Source organism: Columba livia, chromosome 3, assembly GCF_036013475.1.
Source record: "Columba livia isolate bColLiv1 breed racing homer chromosome 3, bColLiv1.pat.W.v2, whole genome shotgun sequence".
Taxonomy (NCBI): Eukaryota; Metazoa; Chordata; class Aves; order Columbiformes; family Columbidae; genus Columba; species Columba livia.
The window spans coordinates 21,106,218-21,130,242 of NC_088604.1; positions in this window are offsets into that span (position 1 = coordinate 21,106,218).

A 24,025-nucleotide genomic window follows, 5' to 3' on the forward strand; every position below is an offset into this window, starting at 1 on the left:
TTAGCATTAATTTAAAATTTTGCATGCTCCATACTAGTCTGTGACAGCTATACCAGTCTCTCCCAGGGGACCCTGAGAAAGCAAAGAACAAGGGGGACATGGGAGTAAAAATGAAGGAAAAACAAGCAAAGAAAGGAGGCAGAAGATTACACACCAAAGCAGTTTTATTTTTAAAAACAAAATGACTGTTTCTTGATTTTGTATCTTGTGTGAAACCATTTTGCTAGTTATGTTACGTTAGTTCAGTTTTCTGGGAATACCTCTTAAAATTAATACACATGCTCTCAGATCTCCACAATATGCAATTTCACTTTTCTCTTATGTATCAAATCTGTGTAAGAAAGTTTTATCCAAGATAAAAACACATAATGCAAGAGAAAAACATTTTCAGTGAAGTGCAGGGAGAATAAAGGAACTGATCAAACTTATGATCTTGAAAGACAATATTCATGACATAGTGGCAGTGATCTTCTGCTCCATTTTCTTTATAACCACTATAAGAATATTTGATACGAAGAAGTTCCTTTCAAGTGTTTTCTTTGTACACTTGTTATGAGCAATTAGTGAAGTCCCACAGTCGTGTGATCTGACGTAGGAGGTTTTATTTAGTCCCTTTTTTGGCGAATTCAGTGGCTCCTGAATGTTCCTTTCCCTGTGATCTTCAGCTCAGAAGTCTACATATCCATTTCCATTGGGTCTAATTTACTGCTGTCTCATTCCAGTTCTGTGTTGACATAGACTTTTTTGATAAGGAAGAACTGGAAAGAAATCAGGACTTGCAACCTGAATTATTCCCAAGCTGAACTAGTGAAGAAGAGCAAGAGGAGAATCTAAAACCACTAAATTTTGTCAAAAAAGTTTTTTTATAAACCACTCAAGAAAAGAAAATGTATTTGTTTTTTTTATTTTTAACAAGGAATTTGTAAACAAAATAAAGCCTATGAGCCTAGATTTTAGAATTAAAGATTTACTTTATGCAGAAATATTTTTTATAGTTTAGATTTTTTTTTGAAGTGCAGTAGCCTGAGTGAAAGTGAATCTTGAATTCTGATTTCTGATTCAACAGAAGCTCTAACAAGTAACCCCTACTGTAAACAAACATTTTTACATGTCCTAACTGTTTACCAGATTTGAAAGAGATGTCACCAATCTCAGCTGTCTTGATTTTAATTAGTTATATGTTTGTGGTAGTGCATCTTCCCTTTATCAAAGAAACTAGGAGAAGAAGCTGCAAAAGCTACTGTTGCATTCCTGATGGTTTGTGTGGGAAAGAGGAATATATTTCATCTTGAAAGTCTGTTAAAAACTAAGACTCATTTACATGGATTAAAGAGACTGTTTAATAGCTGAGTAGCTCACTCAGAGAGGAACACATTGAATATACAGTACACAACAGGGTCTTGCATGAGTTTGCCATGGTCTCTTAGTTTCTGATGGTAGTAGTATAAACAGCTACTTGATTATATATTCTTTCCTGAAATAAGTGAAGAGACAGATGAATCAAAATAAACAGAAGTTTACCAAATTATGGTGTGGAAGCACAGAGATGCAATCCCTTTTTGTTTAACCGTGGACAATGTCCATTTTTTTCTTACATTTTAGAAATACTCATTTCTATTACCTTGATTTACCTTTCAAAACATGAAATCCACCCACCATATTAGATTAATTTCTTTGGAACCTTAGTGTCTTAAAAAACACATGTTCAGTAAAATTATTTTTATATATTTACACGTTATACCTATTTTAATCACATGTAACCTAACTTGCTTAATTCAATTATTTTTCTTCTTACTTTGATAGATTATATACTTTGAATATGCTTGGTGTAGAGATAGGCTAACATTCCATCTCATTGATATAAACATAATGAAATCAAGGGAAACAGACAGTATATGATTAAGTTCAGTGAGCGCATTAGAATGCTGACTGTTTAAAAAGCTCTTGCAAGCAGACGGGTAACAAATGACACACATGGATCTCTGCAGGTTTAAAAGGGGTCTTTCTCTAATTTTTGTGGCAACTGAGTGGATAAGTAACATAAAATTAACATTTCCCCTGCAAAACTAATAGTTAGAATTTATTTCTATCAACTCCAACTGAGAGCAGAACTCCAGGAATTTTATTTTTTGGATTTTTATTGGTACTAAAACACATAAGTAACTTATTTATAAGGACAGAATATAAGGATTGGGGACATTATAAGCACACTGAGCATATTACTACTATCTTGAACCTGCACAAACTGGGTTTCTTGATTTATAATTATTTTTGAAAAGATATCTTCAAAATCAATAATATCTAAGCAATTACTAGGGACTATGTAATTTTTTTCCTGCACTCAGAGGTGGAAAGCACTCAAAGCTTTGAGTGTAAGCAAAGCAGGTGTTTTCTATAGCAGTGCTACTGCGGGTGGGACTGGGTAGATTCAGAGGATGGCACATAACAGGACTCACCATTGCCTGTCCCACGTGCTGACAGCAGCAAGCAGTAGATGTCTGTGCCAGCTTTACCTTCTCCCACCTTGTCCAGAGCAACCCAACTCCGGCCCCTTTTTTGACAACAATCTGTGCAAGGGAAGACCCCCACTGGCCAGTCTCAGCTGCCTCAAAAATTTATTGACACCTCTCTCCAATGTTAAATCCCTTGAATTTGCAGGGAACCATCCCAGGGCCTTTCCCACTGACCTGCCCCTGACCTCCCTGACTACTCCTCTCTGACCTCACATCTGCTATGCTACAGCTGCATAATTAAATACCTCTGAATTATTTTATTTTGTTGTTTGTTTGTTTTTATTTTCTTTCTCTCCGAGCAGAAATTTTCCATACAGACTCGTTCCTGGGAAGTCTTGAAGTCTTGAACTGAACCTAATGAAATTTAACAAGGGAAAGTGTAGAGTCCTGCATCTGGGCAGGAACAACCCCAGGTTCCAGTATAGGTTGGGAAATTACATATTAGAGAGCAGTGTAGGGGAAAGGGACCTGTGGGTCCTGGTGGACAACAGGATGACCATGAGCCAGCACTGTGCCCTTGTGGCCAGGAAGGCCAATGGCATCCTGGGGTGTATTACAAGGGGGGTGGTTAGTAGATCGAGAGAGGTTCTCCTTCCCCTCTACTCCGCCCTGGTGAGACCACATCTGGAATATTGTGTCCAGTTCTGGGCCCCTCAGTTCAAGAAGGACAGGGAACTGCTGGAGAGGGTCCAGCGTAGGGCAACGAAGATGATTAAGGGAGTGGAGCACCTCCCTTATGAAGAAAGGCTGAGGGAGCTGGGTCTCTTTAGTTTGGAGAAGAGGAAACTAAGGGGGGACCTAATTAATGTTTATAAATATATAAAGGGTGAGTGCCATGAGGATGGAGCCAGGCTTTTCTCGGTGGCAAACAATGATAGGACAAGGGGTAATGGGATCAAGCTGGAACACAAGAGGTTCCGCTTAAATTTGAGAAAAAACTTCTTCCCAGTGAGGGTGACAGAGCACTGGAACAGGCTGCCCAGGGAGGTTGTGGAGTCTCCTTCTCTGGAGACATTCAAAACCCGCCTGGACATGTTCCTGTGTGACCTCACCTAGGCGTTCCTGCTCCAGCAGGGGATTGGACTAGATGATCTTTTGAGGTCCCTTCCAATCCCAAACATACTGTGATACTGTGATACTGTGATACTGTGATACTGTGATACTGTGATACTGTGATACTGTGATACTGTGATACTGTGACTGCCTTGTATTTTGTAATACAGCAAACAAGCCCTTCAAATTTGCACACTAACTAGCAATGTCTTTTCTGTCTCTTGCATGGAAATAAAAATAATTTATTCTGGAAGAAAAGAGCAGAAGAGGTAATCTACTCACTGTAAACAGCTAAGAAGTTTTGGCCTTAAATTTTGGAGGGCTTGAAAGGGAAGGCCAGAGAGGCCTCCTTAGTTCTGTTCCTCCTGGCAATATGTGTTGTGAAATTTTGAGGAGAGGGAAATAACTCCTATAACCAAAACATTAGAGTAAAATAACAGCACTTAAGGATGTATTTTCTGGATATATTTTCCTCATTTTATACCAGTTTAATATGAAAAAAATAAAATAATATAAAATGCCTTTCCAGCAGTGTCAAGTATTTTCTTCTCCTTTTCTTTCTATGACAAATATTAGAGAACTTTGGACACAAAACTGATCATTTTACAGAGGCTGTCAAGCTACTGCACATGGCTATGTAAGAGGAAAAGATCCAGCCCTACTGCGTGATGCCCTTGCAAGACTACTCAGAATACAGACTTATTATGTTTTGTGTAATGTTGCAACAATTGCAAATGTAATATTAGAAAGAAATTGTCTTCTGCTCAGAAGGTTTTCTGTTGCATGCTCTCTGAATGTGTTACCTAAGGGCTTTCTAGAAATCTGGAGATCAGAAAAAGACTGAATATAAAAGGAAGATAATTTCACAGATATCTACTGTAACTTCCTTAAAGTTTTCTAAGAGACACCTAATAAAGTTTAACCAGCACTAAATGTCGTACCAAAGCAAACAGACTGTGGGATTGGTAGAGTGTGTCAGTTTCCACTGGCTAATTAAAATAGCTGAACCAGGACTTAGCTTAACCATCTACTCTTACCTGATTTCTAGACCTATGGGTGATCTGTAAAACATTTTGAGGAAGAGTTTTTATTCTATATTTGTAGATTTGTGCTCAAGAACCACATAAACAATTCTCTGCAAGTTGACCTATTGTCTTGTAGTATCTAAACTGGAAGAGACTGTCAGATATGTTAGCCATAATTCAGACTAGTAAAATTGAGTTTTGGAGGACGTTCCTTATTCTGTCATTATTTCTTCCTTCCTTAGTGTGAAAGATTTGAATACCAGCAAGGAAATTTATGGAAATGGTTAGACTTCTGCAAAACCAAAGCCTTTTGACATATTGTCTAGTTGCATAAAACAGCCCCCAAATGCAGTTTCTTGGTCATAAAACTTTGGGGAGTACTGTTTAGGACTTAGGTATTAAGAAGTAAATATAGGTTTTTTTTCGCAAAAATGTCAAGTGCACCATGTCAAGTCAAAGTTCCATTTAGCCCTTTATTCATCTAGCCAGTATAATTTGTCCAAGGATGTGAGAACCCGATAGTCATGAACAAGTCATCCAGGTAGGGAGTGAAATGTATTATACCTTATCAAGAATGCTGAAACTCAGCTCCTGGTAACCTTAGTGTTCAGATGCTGGTTGCTTCTGGTTACCCTTTTCAAGTATATTTTGGTGTATAATACACTGAAAAATTAGAAAAAAAAACACTTGGACCACAGGAAAAACTAATCAGAAACTAAGGCTTTTTGTAGATTTTGCTTTGGAAGCCCAGAAGTTTCCTCTCCATTTTCTATGAAACCCCAACACTTCTTGTTTCAAGTAAAAACAGAAAACTCTCGCTACCTGTAGAAAAGAACACTGTGAAGTTACAGTTAGAATCTCATACAAGCAGAATGTTTACTTGCATAGGCATACTACAGTGAGCTTCTCCTTTCTGATTAACATACGGTAACAGACTATGACTTATAAAGCATAATGCATTTGTGTTAATTAAGAGCTTGAACATCAAAATAATATTTTAGCAACTGAATGGGACAAGATTGGCAGATGATTTCAATTAACAATGTGTCATTGTTTCCTTAAAGGTACACTCCGTTTAACTGGAACCTTTTGTATGAAATATATTTTATCTGCACTACTGCTTCTTCTTTTGTAATCAGCAGACTCAAACTTTCAGATTAGAAATAAAAATCAAGACACATTTTTAAGAATTTAAATAAGGATCTATCAGAGATTATTAAACTACATCTAGCAAAGAAAACTGAATCTCTTGCAAGTCTTCTAACTGTTGTGAGGTTAAAATGCAAATAAAAGCAATATAGCAAACAAAAAAAACAAAATGCTTTTATCATGTTATTTTCTTTCTTAATTAATACTGGCACAAATACTTTTCTTGCTCAGTCTTTTTTTTTTTTTTTTCCTAAACAGAAACAACAGAAACTTACTATTTTTATTCTGAGAAAGTGCTATTTAATAGGTAAAGTATTAGTAACAACAAAACACTGTGTTAGAATCTTTTCATCTCTGCTAATAAAATTTATTAAAGCAAGCCTTGGCTTATGGCCATTGTTCAGCCATGTCTAGGCTTTCTGAATATGGTAAACAAAATCACACACAGCTGTTCACTTAACAATATGCCACTGACCAGCATAATGGAATTATCATTATCTCGCCTATTTTGTTTGCACATTGCTCGCTAGTCAGACTTGCTGTGGATGTAGAGAAATTTTCTTGTTCTTTTCATATGGATAGTTTTCAATGATCCAGAATCCATAACGTTAGTATCTGACTTCTATCATTCCAAAGTGTTGTTAAATACTGGTCAAAAATTTACTGGTGTTTTAAAGGAAATCATAGAATCATAGAATCATTTCAGTTGGAAGAGCCTCTCAGGATCATTGAGTCCAACTGTAACCTAACCTAACTCTAGCACTAAACCATGTCCCTACGAACCTCGTCCTAACTCCTTTTAAACACCTCCAGGAATGGTGACTCTGCCACTTCCATGGGCAGCCTGTCCCAGTGCCTGACAACCCTTTCTGTGAAGAATTTTTTCTTAATATCCAATCTAAACCTCCCCTGGCACAATTTGAAGCCATTTCCTCTTGTCCTGTCACTTGTTACTCGGGAGAAGAGACCAACACCCTCCATGCTACAACCTCCTTTCAGGTAGTTGCAGACAGTGATAAGGTCTGGCCTCAGCCTCCTTTTCTCCAGGTTAAATGTGTGAATATATGAAAAGCGAAAATACATGCATCTGTATTTTGTGGAAAAATTGAGATTTTTTATTAAGCTAAACAATCTATTTAATCAGAACCCATTTATACAGCTGAAAATCTCTTGCATTTACTCCAAATTAATGTAATACCTTCTTTTATTGAGCTAACTTCCTACAGCCACTTTGAAGATTTTATTGTGTTTTGAATCATTGACTTAATTCCTCTCTTATGTACATTTTGCAATTTTCTGTTCATCTGCATTTGCATTTCATTTTTAACATTTTGTCATATTGAGCAAGCAAGTCTAGCTCCATTTGTGACTCTTAGCCAGTCTCAGATCCATGCCAACATTTTGTCCCTCAGCCCAAGTACTTAGTGTCCTTACCAGCCACTTGTGGCATATTTTATCTAAGTTTTTTTGACAATTGTAATAAATTAGCTACAGTATTTGCATACATTTGATAGGAATGTAAATCTTCTTATTATTTAAATATTCTATATTTAAATATTTGTTTTATAATTAACAAACAGAGAAACAAATCTTCAGCTACCCATCACAGCCTCAAATGATTAAAAAATAGATTGTTAAATCTATTGAAAAGAATAATTGACAAACTTATCAAAAGCATGCAAAACCACCATACTTACCATATTTTGAAAATTAGAATTATTATTCAAATTTTACCAAACACTAAAACATACATAGATCAATCTTAATTTCTAAGTAAAATATGTAATATTATTTAGTGCTTGTAATCCTTGTGAATTCCATTGATTTAAAAAGAACATGGCCAATGTGAAGTCTCTAAAACTCTTCCATTGCTTGGTTGAAATACAATTTTAAAATGTGCAATTTCAACCATCTGACTTTCTGATTAAGTCAGATATTTCTATTTTTTCAAGCATAAAATATTTTTGTAAACATCCTTTATCAGGACATTTGCAGGTTAAGTTTTAAAATTTGATTTGAAGATTATAGTGTGTTCTTCAATATTCCAATACCCGAGAGAAATTAAAGAACACATAGGTAGCCAATTTTAACTCTACTTGTTAAGTTGGTCATTTTATTATGTTTTTAACGTATTTCATGTAAGTCCTGAGTGTGTCAGTGAGGGTCTGGTTTGCACAATAAAACCTGCATGAGTTTATTTCTCTGATCATACTGCTTTACATATACATCTGTATGGTATTTGACTTCATGGACCATGTTCTCTGTTCTCTTTGCTATCACTAAAATTGAACTTACTACTGTCCAAGTTGACACTTCTTTGATGACAAATAATTGGCCATTGTTGAGTTGTTTACAGTTCTGAGGCAGTTCTAGGGTCTCCTCTACTAATCTCTAATCTGCTGCAGTACCACACTTCGTTTTTAATTTTTTAAAATAAAACCATTGAAACTGATGTGTAGGAACAAATATATTTCTGTTCTGCAGAATTACATAAATATATACTTTATATATCAGTAGGTTCAGTTAATATATCTACAATATTGAAGTTTAAATATGCCTTAGAAAGATTTTTCTACTTCCTGAAATCCATTATATCATTCCCCAAGTTACCAGAGGTCTATTTGTTCTAGTCCCTGATGTTTACTTATTTGTGTGTTGTTTTTGGTTTTGTTTTGTTTTTTTTTTTTTTTCAAAAGCAGTGCTTCCAGCACTTTTCCAGTTTTTTTCTATGTCTTTCACTGTTGTTGTGCTTGCCTTTACTGAAGGATTTCAGAGCTTCTCAACCACATTTTGTAATGAAAAAACTAAATGCAACAGACTTTTATCCCAAGGCGTAGGTGACTAACTTCTGATCCCATTATAATTATCAGACTTGTAATAGGTTTCAGATAAGTGAGGGCAAAAAGGCAGGTCTGATGTGATATTACCCTGTGTTAAGACAGTCAAATGAAGAAATATTCTCTCCCTATTTCTGGAGCCAACTTTCATGCTGTCAAACCTCCCCATCTAATTTCTACAGCAGAGCAGACACTAAGTGCGGTATTGGGTCAGTTGATTCATCTTTTCTGCCTAAAGACACCATCCAAAAAATTGCAGCTTATCAAAAGGAGCCAGTACTGTGGAGGTAGTATTGATCCCTTTTAGGCCATCAAAATTACATGACTGGAAGGACAGAAAAAACTTCTCTTTTGTATTTTTCAAACGTGGGCAAGTTTCCACAGTTGCATTTTCTTTGACACTGAATGGATGACTGAAGGCTGATCAATATAAAGCATTCCAGAGATTCCAGACAAACTTTTCTTCACATGAAAGTACTTTGAAAAGCCAGTAAAATGAAAAAAAAAAAGAAAAAAAAAAAGAAAAACCAAAACACCAAAACCATACCATAACAAAAACTCAGTGGAATGAAAGATTTTTAATTGTTGGGAATTAGTTCATATCTATGGCAAGTAACTTGCATATAAAGCATATTAGAAAAAAAAAAGTTTATAAAATCTGCTTAACTAGCTGTCACTTTCTTACTGTGGATTATATGAGCCCTCTGTGGGATATATGAAGAGCTTTCTGACATTTTAAGGTATACTTAAGAAAATACATAATTGAGTAGAGCATAATTTTTCTACTCATATATAAATATATATATATACACATATATATATAAAAAACTTTTAAATAATTCTCACTTGGGTCCTTCATTCTTTGGTGCTGAAAATTTCCATTTTGATTGGAAGCATATTAACACACTGCTACCCAGACTGTCATTACATTGCTTCACACTACAGAAAAGGGAACATGACTTGAAGGGTGTCTGCACTAGCAGCATGATTCTCTGCTATATATTCTGGGCTGCTTAAATCTCTGCCTTGCATAGTGTTCAACATTCCAGCATTAAGAAACAATAAAATCTGAGCTACAGATGCTCAAATAAGATACTGGTTGTGGGGACAAAACAGAAAAAGATAATCGTGTTTTGTAAGAAATACAGATTTCATGTTTCATATCAAGTATTGCAACCATTGTTGTGCCAAACAACAGAGTCAGCTTAGATTGTTCCTCAGCCCTCAGTTTTGAGAAAAAAGAGATATATCCCTAAAGAAATATGCTGGAAAATCTGAGCTTCACTGTAGATAAAATGCACTATCTAATGGAGAAAAAGTGCAATCACAGAGGATAAAACAGAGGCATTTTCCTCAATGTATGTGTTTTTACAATGCCAGAGGACAACTCTGCTCTTATTTAAGTGTAACATAATTTAGAAATCAGGAGACATTGAGGTTTTCAATTCTGTCTATATAGAATGAGCTTTTAATAGAAATAAAAATCCTATACATATTCTGGCAAGCATACTCTGCATAGGCAACAGGATAATAAAATAGGCCCCAACAAACAGTCTGGATAATGAAGTGTACAATGCATTGTTATTTTTGCACACAAAAGAGAAATAAGGAAGGAAACTATGAAACTATCATTCTGATAAGAAACTTTGCATCTGCATTTCCCAAGTATAAATGTCTACATTACCCAGAAAAGCACTTTTATTCAAGGATATCTCTGATTCATGCAGTTATTTCTGGAGCTGCCCAGCTCATGAGACAAGGCTGCCTGGACTTTGAAGCCCACTGCAGAGCCCCCTTCCCATCTGTGCACACAGAGCCAATAGTGTGTGTCATCATTATCATATATCCAGCAACAGAAAGACAAAGTGTTCCAGGATTCTTCTTAGAAGAGGCTTAAATCGCTGGCCAGGAGGAAATATTAGGCAACAGAGACTGATTTGGAGTTCAGGTCATGTGCAATCACAATACGGGCAGCAGGTGCTGGATACTCCTAGGACCTGCCCAGCTCAGGTGTAGTGTACAGTAAACACGTCAGTTTTGGTGTTCTCCAGCAATTCCAAATAAGCCATTCTTTGCACCTTCATTGAAGCACTCTTGAAATTACTTTGCATGTCTCTCAGATTTGAAGTCTTTTCCATTCTGTGAGGTACTTTACACATTTTCAGTTGCTATAAAGACAGTATCATAACCTGATCTTCAGCTTCAGTCACTATTTCATTTGTATGACAGATCATTCCTGTGTTAATGTATTATATTGCTTACCTCTGCCTCAGGTAATCTAGATTATTTTGACAGCACTTTTGAAACATATGCAAAATAGAAGTTACAAGGTATCTAGGGTGAACTTTCATGATTTTCATCCCCTCCAGAGGTATCAGCCATTATAGTCACAACCTGTACCCAAACAAATCTTTAGAATACATACAGGACCTGCATCCCTTCATATTCTCCTAACAATACAACAAATAAACACAGGGACACCCACTGGAGAGGGAAAAAAAAAAAAAAAAAACAACAAAAAGAAACAAACAAAACCAAAACCAAACCAAAAAAACAAACAGAAAAAAAATTTGCAGCATTAAATTACTTTGCATCTGACAGGTGCAAATTCTGTGTCATAAACTGATAGAGCCTAAGAATTATAATGAAGCTACAAAATACTTGGGAAAAGAGGTGAGAGTTCATCTACCTGCAATCTTTGATGCAATTATGTTGCCCTTTAACTTGCATTTTGTAGGTCATTTACAATTAAACACAAAATCTATCTTTATATTAACTACTAACATGAAAAGTCTAAAGAGGATAATACACACCAAAAAAGGGGGGAAAAAAGCTGTTTTGTCTGATAAAATCAAACCTGCCCTGCATTTTTTTTTCTAATGGAAAGTGAATTCATAAACAGTGATTCCTGACTGTGTTGTGTGTCAGTAAAATGGAGCTTTTATTAGGCTTTTGCCAGTTATTTATATACTACAAAGCACTTTTATACTGCATCCTCTGCCAGTGTATTTTCTACAGTGATAAAAAAAAAGTGTGCTTTTTTATTAATATTACATACTGAGAGATTCAAAAACATACTCATTACAGGAAAGAAAGATTCCTGTCACCATCAAATATTTTTTTTTTTTTCTAGCTGAATTCAAAACAGAAAAAGGTTCCTCATTAGATGTTTTAGAAGATCGGTGCAGAAAAATTAGTTGCTAATCATGAATGAAGAGACAGGTAAATAACCAAAGGTCTTTCCAATACGTAATATGGAAAAGAAAGGTAGGAATGTCATGGGGGAGCAGTGGGAGGAGGTGAAATTACCATACTCCTGTTAGGGCCAGTGTAATTCAGAGGGAGTGTTTACTTCTGTCTAGGTACTCCCTTGAGAGTCTGGTGTAAGGAGAATTTACCATTCATTGCCCTTCTTCTAAATGTACGGTTCATAAGGAAAATACTCCTGAAAAATATTCTATGATACATGCAATTTTATTTTATTTTAAATATGTCTGAAGAAAGAGGAGTAAGGAAGGAAGAAACACTGCATTTCCAGTTAATAATTAGCATTGCTGTTCTGAACTGTTGCATGTCACATTTTATTCAATAGTTAATAATTTCTTTAGAGACACAATAATCCAGAACATAAACAATAGCTTGGATAAATACAATGCCATTTCTTGGTTCTGGATACATTTATTACAAACGAGGCTGCATTGTGCATTCCCTTTTCCCCAAACTATTTTGACACTGAATATAAAGTATTGAAATAAATGGCATATGATGCCCAAAGCATTGAAGTGTCAAGTCTTTGTGTTTCATACATAATTTTATTACAATGGTTTGTATTTCACAGGGTTTACTTTGAACATAGGAGAGGAAAAAGAGTAAGGCAGTGTAGCTAAAAAATTTATCAGGAGAAACAAGTATCCCAAAGATTTTAAACAATTGGGAACAGGTATTTGAAGGTGACTGTCAGAAGCACAACTTTAAAAATAACTTGTACCTGGAAGCCTGTGAGATGCTTGTTTTTCTTGGTATTCTGGATTATAACTTCTCTCAGCAAAAGCTTTCTCATTGGTCTGATTTTTAATTATCTTTCCTGCTAGCTGTGCACATGGAAAGCCATGACTGAGTCCATTCTTTTTGTCACTAGTTCAAGGAATTTTCCCAGTGGACATCAGGCTAAAGCAATGTGTTTACTTTTCTTCCTTCATTTAAAGCACTAGAAAACTGAAGATTTTAGCTAATGATGGAGTTGAAAAATACACATATTTTGTAGTCCAGAAGTCTGGATAAAAAATGACCCTGAACTATTGTAGTTCTAAACCTAAATGCTGATAATGGAAGGCAATTGTGAATACTGGAGCAGGTAAACATCCTGAAAATATAATGCACATTAAAATTTGAAGTGGTAGTCTAGTCTCAACATATTTTTTTAATAAATATTTTACTTTATAGTTAACTATTTAAATTTGTATACAAATATATTTTATTTTAAATTCTACTCTTTGTCCCTTAAACATTCATAAAGGCAAATAATTGTTTGGGTTTTGTGTGTTTGTTTGTTTGTTTTCCATTATGTTTGAAAAGTCAGGCCACCTTGTAACTAAAGCAATCACATTTTGAGCAATATGAAAAATATTTTTCATGTCATGCCAATTTCTTCTTGCTGCTAAATAGAAAAGAAACTTATGTCAAATATTTAGAGAAGTCTTAAAGCACACCCAGCACAGCCATTAATATTCAACATTCTAACTGGATGTCTTAAATGCTAGGTCAAGAGAGGCTGCAGTCTAATCAAATAACGGTAGCATTAAATGAGTCATAAATTGTTGCTATAATTGAAAAGGTAGAGGAACAAGACTGAAAGGTCTTGTTCTAATTTCTAATTCAATGTTTCTCATGATCTTTCTAAACGAATGTGATGCCAATGAAAGTCTTAACTTGTAACTCAGCTATAGTTAGAAATTTTCTGCTGTTAGGATTTTAAGTGAACTAGTGACAGCTACTTTGGATGGTACTGCATTATATTCGTACTTACCATGACAACACAGTGATCTGCTAAGAGCTTTTCTAGGTAGGATACTCGAACTGGTCTGAGCTCCTTATCCTTCTGTTTAGAAGGCAATCCTCCTTCTCTGCCTGTGGAGGAAAGTTAATCCTTCCAAATGGAATAAATTATTTATTTGTTTCACTTCCAGCTTTACCTTTCTTTCCAAGCAGAGAAACAGAGAGGACATTTTAATTTGTCTAGACAGGTCCGTATTCTGCCTCGATTTTCACCTTAGGCAGCCTAATGGAGAGTGGACTGAGCATAAATCCAAGGTTCCAAGCAATACTACCTATTTACATGTCTACAACATTTGTTTAAAACAGTAGAAAAACAACTTGGTGAAGTCTTCAATCAGCACAAATAAAAAAATCTTAGGGCACTTGATCATAAAGATGTGATTTTATTCTGCTTTTGTTCCAAACAGAAGTGGGGTTATCAAACATCTTCTTACTGTGTACTTGAACAAAAGTCATTCCAGGGAAGAACTCTCTTTTTATTAACATTTTTATTATGTCAGACTTGAACAAATGTAGCCAGTTCAATAGAAAAGAAAAAACACAAGTGTCCCAGATCCTTCTACATTTCCATGTCTCAGAAGAATGCTACAGTTTATGCCAGTATAGAGAAAAAAAAAAAGGAGACTATAATGTATGCTACTATTTGAAGCAAGTGAGAACTATCTCTGCTGAAGCCAAGTGACAGTGTAAGTTTCCAGAAGAACACTTATACTTGTAACAATGTAATACACATTGTTCCATTAAAACAAACAAGCACACCAAACACAACAAGTATAGCACCTATTTCTTGTCTTTAGCAAAGTTTGTGTAATATTCTTTTCTTCCTTGACTCTCTCTTGCGTACTTTATTTTAGCACCCCTTCTTTAAACAGGGTAAACAAAGACTGCAAGGACACTGAATTTTGAACAGTTTAAATCTCTCATTTAACCGTGCCAAGGAGAGATGCCTGTAAATATTTGGAGTGCTACAGCAGTATTTCTGCTATACATATACTCTATAAGTATAGTTAAACTTATAAAATTCAAGCACTTATATTGTCTTGATATTTGCCATATCTCATGAGGAATGAGGTACAAGTTATTTTGAAAAGATGTCTCTGTGACAGAAATCCCTGTATATTGGGTGAAAACACTAAGTTCAATTCTTTCTGTATACCAGGTTTCGATCTATGATTCTAATCATTCCCTGTCTGCTCAGAAAAATAGCAGATTATGCAATTCACAGGTTATTCCTTTGGCAGCTAACTCTGACAATCAAAAATACATGCTGCATTAAAATCTAGAATTTCATTCTCAGTCTACCCAAAGAGCAAAATGTGCTCTGTAAACACATGCAAAAAGTTGGCAGGCAACCAGACAAAAGGTGAGTAGCTCAAGGTGTCGTGCTGATATCTTTGAACTCCTGTTGTACCTGTGTGCTGTAGGTCTCCTGTTACTTGTTCTTTATCCATGTTTTGCTAGAAGATCCTTTTAGAACAGGGGTGTCAAACTTATTTTCACCGGAGGCCACATCAGCCTCGTGGTTGCCTTCAAAGGACGAAATGTAATTTTAGGACTGTATAAATGTAACTACTCCCACACTTATACAGTCTTAAACTTACATTCAGCTGTTTGAAGGCAACCGTGAGGCTGATGTGGCCCCTGGTGAAAATTAGTTTGACAGCCATGTTTTAGAAAATTGCTGAGAGCCCTTATTTTGATTTAGGCTTGGGTTGGTTATTTTGCTTTAGAAGCACTGACAAGGAAAGTGTCATTAATTAAACTGGATACTGAATTCAGCAACTGGCTGTGACTGTAATACTACATGTTTTTTCCTGCATGTTGGATATTAAGCAGGAATGTAAAGGTTACGTGATTTGCCTGCTTGCAATATCTGACTAACGAGCCACAATGCTGAAACACATCCCAGAGCTCTGCTCTTACAAGTGCACAGATACATAAGGCACTGAAACACATTCTTTTTCATCAACGTGAATATTCAGGATGGTTGCAACTTCCACTCACTGCTGGTCTCTATCACTAAATGCTCACGGTAACACAAAGCTGTCCCAGGCTGCTGCAGCAGCAACCCCATGCTGCTCTCCCAGATAAACTGCAAGCCCTGGGGCAGAAGCAAACAGCCTTCTAGTTACATTTGGTTGTTAGTTGGTGGTGATAGTTACCGTGGGTCCTCTCCAGGGTCAGAGAGGGACAAACATCATCTTTTCCTCCAGCAGGATGACCATGAGCCAGCACTGTGTCCTTGTGGCCAAGAAGACCAATGGCATCCTGGAGTGTATTAGAAGGGGTGTCATTAGTTGGTCAAGAGGGGTTCTCCCCCTCTACTCTGCCCTGGTGAGGCCACACCTGGAATATTGTGTCCAGTTCTGGGCTCCTCAGTTCAAGAAGGGCAGAGAACTGCTGGAGAGAGTCCAGTGCAAGGCATCAAAGATGATTAAGGGAGTGGAGCATCTCCCTTATGAGGAAAGGCTGAGGGAGCTGGGTCTTTGTAGCTTGGAGGAGAGGAGACTGAGGGGTGACCTCATTAATGTTTACAGATATATAAAGGGCGAGTGTCACGAGGACGAAGCCAGGCTCTTCTTGGTGACAACCAATGATAGGACAAGGGGTAATGGGTTCAAACTGGAACACAAAAGGTTCCACTTAAATTTGAGAAGAAACTTCTTCTCAGTGAGGGTGACAGAACACTGGAACAGGCTGCCCAGGGGGGTTGTAGAGTCTCCTCCTCTGGAGACATTCAAAACCCACCTGAACGCCTTCCTGTGTAACCTCATTTGGGTATTCCTGCTCTTGCAGGGAGAATGGACTAGATGATCTTTTGAAGTCCGTTCCAATCCCTAAAATTCTGTGATTCTGTGTGATAAGGCCATGACCTATTTGCTCACCACACAGCAAACTACAGTGGTACACTAAGCTCCCTCAACTTTATGAAGTATATGGGGGTCAAAGCCTCAGTTCAGCAGTGGTGCCTGGCAGGGTTGAGTAACTCCTAAGCAAGCGTCAAAACACTTCCAGCAGAGGCACATCCAGCATGAACTGCAGCTCCCTGTGAAATCATTGATTTGAAGCGATGGCTGCCATCCTGCACTGAGAGTTGTACAAATGGGCAATGTGCCCTTCTGTTGAACCCTGCTGATCTGCATGGGGCTTAGGACAGACACAGCTGTGTGTTCAAATAGACCAGAAGGCAGAGCTGAGGCTTTATAAGCAAAAATCAATTTGTTATATTAAAAAAAAAACAAAAAAAAAAAACACCAAAAACGGGTGCATATAAATTCCTTCCTTTCAAGTTTTAAACCAGTTCTCTAAGTAATAAAGGTTAGAATGAAGACCATCTTACACCCATGGGCTGGGTTTTCTGGCATGTTCTCTTTCAGTGTTTGCTACAGATCATCAGCAGGAGTGAAAGCACCCGGCTACCCCTAATCTTTTCCAGCAATTCCTATCTTAATAAAGGAATGCAACTATCAGTACAGCTCAAGCTGACAGTTTTTATAGCAACCCAGAATGACAGTAGGCAATATTTCAGAAAAGAAAGAAAAGAAATATCCCCTCAATCAATGTTCTGATGGAGAAATACATACATTTAAAAAAAAAAAGAATTTAGGATGGATAGAAAAGTAGAAAGTGTGTTCCTTCAAGAGGGTCAGGGTCTTGATTATATATCTCCTCCAAGAAATGACACTTCTTATAGATCACCTATTTTTTCCCCCTTACTATAACAAGGCATTATTCTAGCACCTCAATATTCCTCTGTGCTCTCTTGTCCAATTAGAGAAAAGGTCAGTCCAAAATAAGTATAAGTTAAGTTTATAAGGGCTGACAAGAAGATGGTAGAGGATGGTATGAATGCAATCATATTAATTCTGGGTAATGCTTTTCCACATATTAGCAATTCAGCTGTTGTGCTCAGAATGCTAATTAAAACAAAAACTGTGAACTTATGGCAGTAAAAAATAAAACAGTACATCCAATGGCAGAAAAGGAAAGTATAACTGTAGTGCACTGCAACAGCACTCTAATGGTACCAAAAATAACAATACATGAAGAAAACAGTTGTTATCATTGTCAATAATACAGTGCAGCTATGACCTTGGAGGAAGGCATGATGTTCCCTTGTAGATTTCTGAAGAGAGCATTGATTCCCTTACTGGTGTGCTTTTGTTCCCTGACTCTGGTGCTGTCAGGCACCTGTTGCACATGTACGGAGCCTCACCTAAGTTCTCTTTTCCCCTTAGGGGGCTGTCATTGTTAGTGTTGCAGGTCCACTTCCTTTTAGTTTTTGATCAGCTACAACCAGTGAAGTAAAACACAAGCAAGGTAATCATCATAACTGCCCCCATGATTATTACTTTTTGTTTTTTGACAAGTCATTGAAAGCAGCATGGGAAAGAAATGCCTTTTTCTCATTCATTATTTGTACCTGCATGAATGTTCTGATCCTGTTAGCAGCTTCTTTATTTCAGTGAGACAGACAGCTGCTGTGGTCTTGTTTGGGGTCCCGTTACTGCAAGAAACAAAGAGGGAGGCACAAGCTCCCCTAACTGTATACTTCATAATAGATGAGAAGTCATGGTCTTTTTACTCCTTTAGACTGCATCTGTGCTTTCAGATGTCAGCAACAGGGTGAAAAATCAACAAACAAACAAACTTATTTTTTAGCCCAGTATCATGTTTTCAGCATTGACCACAGTGGATGCCTAGGGAAAAGACTATGAGAATATTTTCTTTCTACATCTTGAGTCACTGAGTTCTACTATTAACTGTATTAAGTGCAAAAGTACTGCTTTTAGTGTATTTAAATTACTGCCTCACAATATCTGGTTTCCTTTTTCTTATTTCTAAGAAAAAATGAAAGTTTTTCCCTCCTTATCTTCTCTATACCTCTCATGACAATGAGCTTCTATTATTCCTCATTCAGTTGTCTCTTTTCCAAGCTTTACTTAGTTTGCTTCACAATGTCCTCCCATATTTCTCTTCACCCTTCTTTAAGTCTTTTGAAGTTCTTTTGTAATTGTTTTAAGGCTAGAACTGCACATAACAGGCATGCCATCAACTAAATATTGGCATAGTATACTTGATATGTTGTGTCTTCCTAATAACTCTTATATTTCTCTTTTCTTGTTTGACCAGCTGATCTATTCACTGTACTTTTTATCACAACTCCAGGATTTCTTTCCTAAGTGTTGAAAACAAATGATGCCATTCTCATTTGTCAGGTGCTGGCGGGGTGGCTTTATCCCTTGTGTTAAGCTTCATATATTTGAATTTTACATGCTATCTGATTATATAATTAGTCAATACTACAAGATGCTTCTGCAAGTTTATATGGTACCAAGAACCTGTTCTGAGGTTGCTGAAGGCAGCAGAACTAGAGGCAGTACATTTCTAAAGCTCTTTCCTAGCACTGTTGACTGATCAGTACAGTTCTTATCTGAATGCTGGTGAGGGAAGGACAAGACAGCTGGGCTTAGCTCTGCTCACACATACTACAGAAGGGGTGTTCACACCACGAGTAAGTGCATATGCAGCATTTGAACAAACGTAGCATCATTTCACTTGGAAAAATGAAATACAGTTTAGCATAATGTACGTAAGAGTTTTACAGAGTACTGTAAAGTAAAAGTAATGGCAAGAGTATGAGAACCTGTCCTGCTTATAAGTGTAATGGGAAGGAAATATTTCAAATGCTTCCACTAGTGACATTAGAAAATGGAGAACCCTAAGAAATCATATAGCAGAAATCTATTAGCTAAAGCGATCTGCAAGGTATATACTTTGTATTTAATTTACTAACAGGGTCCAGGAAAGAGGTTTTGATCCCTCTGAGTTAAAGGTAAGAAAAATTACTTGAGATTGTGCATGCCAGGTCATTTAATGAAGAGATACAAAAGTGTAGAGAATCTGCAAATTTTAACAGATAAGATAGTGGTTTTACTCAGAAATAAGTTTCTGCTGTGTACCTGAAAGTCATCAGATGATGAATAAAAATACTCAGTACAAGTAATGGTGAATAAACTTACCACTGAACTATGGAGTTGGAAACTATTGTCCAGAAATAAATCTTCCATAACAAGTAAAAGATTACAGTCAAGACTTGATAGTAGAAAAGGATGTGTAATGGGAAAGGTGGAAGTAGAGGCCTTCAGTACATGGATGCTGACAGATGCTAAGAGCAAAGAACACGGGCACAGTTATGTTGGAAGATAGAAAGAGGTGATTTGCAATCATTTGTGGTAGTTTCTTTTCAAAGACTGCCTTTTTCACTTAGCAGGATCTTTTGACCTCTTTAGCCACAAACATAGCTCTACATAGAAGCTTCAGCATTTCAGGTAATTTCAAAAGCAGCAACATCCTAAGATTTGGGTATTCAGTGGTTTGAGTCTGAAGTTTGACCTCTACAGGTCTCCTTTTATAAATCACACATCTCAACTCCAGTTACTATATACACTTGACAGTTGTTAACTTCTCTTGTGCAAAAACTAGCCATTACTATGGCTGTGCCTGTGGCAAATATGTTTGTTTGATAACTCATTTAAACTACAAGCATCTTGATTTTTTTTTTTTTTAATTTTTTTTTTTTTTTGTTCCAGACATTATTTATTCAAGCACATCATTAAATTCAGTGTTTAACTTCCATGCAAAGTCAACAGCCTGAAGTTCTCTAATTCCACTCAATCAGGCCTGTCCCAATAGTTGAACCTAAGAGTGCTTTTATAGCAGGCTATTTTAAAGCAATCCTGGGAACCCTTTATTTACACTGGTTGTGTAAAGGAATACTACATTTTACTCTTTGAAAAAAAAGTTTGCAATTACAGCTGACACCACCAGCAAACTGAAGAAAACAAACATTTTGCATTTTACTTGAATAAAGGACACATATCAATGAAATTTAGGTAGAATTAAGTACACAAGTCGAAGTAAGAGCCATTAGATGCATATAGAGTGGACACTAGGTTTTCAACATCAGCCATTTGTTTTTGAAGGACTTCACCTAGTAGCTGCTCTGACAACTCTGAGTGTGGTACAAAGCAGAGGAGGACATGATCATTCACAGTTAAATGCAGGCCCAACAGAGAAGTTTTGTAACACCTGCCTTCCACATAACAGCTCATGTCTTGTAATTGCAAGTTCCCACTGAGCCTGGAGGAAGGCAACCCATATCTCCATTCTCATACGAGGTGACTGGGGGATTTGATGGAGATAAAACACTGTTCAGCCAGGAATCAGAAAGAGTAAGGAACTGCAAAGTGGTGCATGGTGAAGGTCCTGTGAGAAGGTCTGCTCCAGGAGAGGATGAGATCCTAGTTCTGGTTACTGCTCCAAGCAGTTAGATTCAGAAAACTGACCACAGCAAAACTCTGGAGCAGTCACACCTTTCAGCAAGAATGCTGCCAGAGTTCAAAGGTCCTGTACAATTAAGACTTATCACTACTTCATGCAGTTAAAGAGGACTGCAACATCAAAAAGCTCCACACACACACCTGGCTACTTAAAACTAAATAACAGAAAGTGATCTTGGCAAAGCTTTTGTGTACAGCCCTTTCTGTTTACAGCCATTTTCACTAGTACATACACAAAACTTATAACAGAGGGCCTGTTGTAGACCCCTAAAGAAAAGCATAAGAGTTTAAAGAAGTGCACAGTAAAGAGTCAAGATTTCTGATGAGGTTTACAGAAGTACACGCTTCAGATGGGGATCACTCTTGCAAAAATTTATGTAGCTGACATCTGGTCTACAGCATAATTTGACAAGTCAGTACAAGACTCAAGAGAGAGAGAAAACATAAGTACATATGCTGCTAGCATACAGGATTTGATAGTGAGAGAGGGTAAAATGAGACAGCTAAAGCAGAGGCAGAGACAGAAAATTTAAAAGCAATGGGAGACATCGATTTCCATAGGGGTATGAGAAGCTCTGCCAGTGTCCCTGTACAGAGAGTGTATTTTCAGACATTTCAGCAATGTGGCCCCAGTTTGACGTGCAGACTGACAGGCATACTCCTCAAAGAAGGCTGGTGCTCTGGGTCATTTGGACACGAGAAGAAGTATGTTTATGAAAAGATTAAGTGTATGTGTGAGGCTAGTTACTGTACATTGGATATAGAATTAACAGTCTAGGTTGAAATACAGCTTTTAATAAGTAAAGAGGCATCACATGAGGTTAAATACAAGTTTAAGATTTTGTTGCATTTTTTCAAAACAGAGAACTGGACTCCTACCAACAGATAGGAAGTGAAACAGTTGGGAATAGCTTATCAGACTTACAATTATTATTACAATGAACAAACCAAGACTGATTTAGTGAGAAAGTTCTTTAAACTGTCAACACAATTGTTTCCGAAAATAATGCAGGTACAGGATTGTGAAGCTACTAATGGCCATAAGTATGCACAGAGGAGCAATAAACCTGTAATCTGTATGCAAAGGTCTCAGCACATGTTTCTGCTGGAACCCCTATTATACAATTTGAAGAACACATTTATATTCCTCATTGCTTGAGATTACAGGATTTCTTGTGAGGAAGAGGGGGAAAAAAAGAGTGCTTGTGCATCGCAAGACAGTCATTAGCAACACACTGTCACTTTCACAGTCATTCTATCTTGAAAGGTACCTTAAAAACTTCATCTGCTACTGGAAGCCCTTGAAACCTTTGTCAGGAACCTACTGAAAGTCTGAATTACTACACAACACTAGTATATAATAAACGACACTGCAAGGGGATTTCTTGGCTACCTGAATGTTTCATCATTAAAATTTCAATAGGTTACTTTTCCACTGCATTTTGTCAAGCTTCCTGTTCATTGCTTTCTTATTCACTACTGGCTACTGATAAGCTTCTTTTAAATCATTACTACAAATGTAGGGTAGGAGTCAGTTTGAGACTAAGACCCCTTTGTCAGTGAAGACCTAAAGCTTGATTTAGGTGTTGCTTCATGCCACCTAACAAACTAAAGTTATTCAGGCTACTTTCATAAAGCTGGCAGATGTGAAGAGATCAGGATGTGTGGGGACACCTTTTGGCTCATAACTTAAAGGCCAGGCAGTATAAACCCTAAAGCATCTCAGTTGGCAGTCGCTACCTACGTATATCAAACTGGACTGAGATCTTGTTCAATGTGCCATATGAATTCAGTCACCTCTTAGCTAGTTTCTGCTTTAGGAGAGTCAAACCACTCTGTAAGGTCCACCACTGTTTGTAGGCTTAGATACCTCATGCTTATAGGAGTCCAATGTAGCCATCAAGCCCAAGTCTCAGTTGCCTAAAGGATTCTCACATAAGCTAAATTACCTTAGAATATTAAATACATCCTCAGGGATAGAGCTACAGGCACAAGGCCTGTAGACAAAACCTTCCCTTCTAGATTGACAGCTGGAGGTCAGGCAAGATATCTCAAAGCACTGTTTTAGTCCAAACAAAAAAATTTTGAACAAAGAAAAGTACAAGCAAGTCTGTCCTTCAGGAAAATCTGCAAATCTGTTTGTTTTGTGGGTTACGTTTACAATCATATCACAAAGCAGAAATGATTTCTTACTAATTCGCCTTTCTGTTGTTTCCCAAGTTTGGAGAAGTCCAGTCCTAGCTAGAGAGGCATTTGAAGAGTATTTGTTTCATTAATCCAAAATGAGAAAATAGTCTTCTTGGTTTCAGTCAGTGATTGTTTCCCTAATCTTTTTTCTCTTTCATTTTTGCGTTTTTCTAGGCTCATCAACAACTTTTTGTCACTCTTTTCAAAGACTAGGGTTTTAAGCATGGAAAGGACCATTAAATCATCTGATTTCAACTCTTGGAGAAAAAAGACTATAGGATACCACTCAGTTGCCCTAGCTGAACTAAGCCAGCAGGCAGTTTTGCTTTTGATTTGAAGACATCAGGGGATTTAAATATTGCTGCTTCCCTTAGCAGTTTGTTCCACAGGGGACTATACTCCCTAATGGTGAAAATGCATGTCCTGTTTTTATTTGAATTGCCTTACTTTGTTATCAGTGTTTTTATATTCACCTTCAGTCATTGACTGAAACAATTAAATACTAAGGAACCCCACTAGCTGAGCTTCTATGCAGTTATGATTTCCCACTGACAACTCATTTTCCATTTCTATTCAACAAGGTAGTTCTTAATCCCTTTAAAAATGCTCTTTATTGATAATTCATCATGCATATTTTTTGTAGCCAAGGTGTTACAAGTGACTAATAAAGAACCTATTATAATTCTTTGCTTTTAGTTTTATGAATTTCACTTCTAATGCTCTGAATGAATGAATGAATGAATGTAATAATGTTTCTTTCACAAAGCTTCTTTTCAATAATGTTAAGTTACCTGGTCTTAATATATTTTCATCCTTTCATTTTCAGCCTGGTTTCCTAAGGAAATGGGACACTGTCTAGGTGT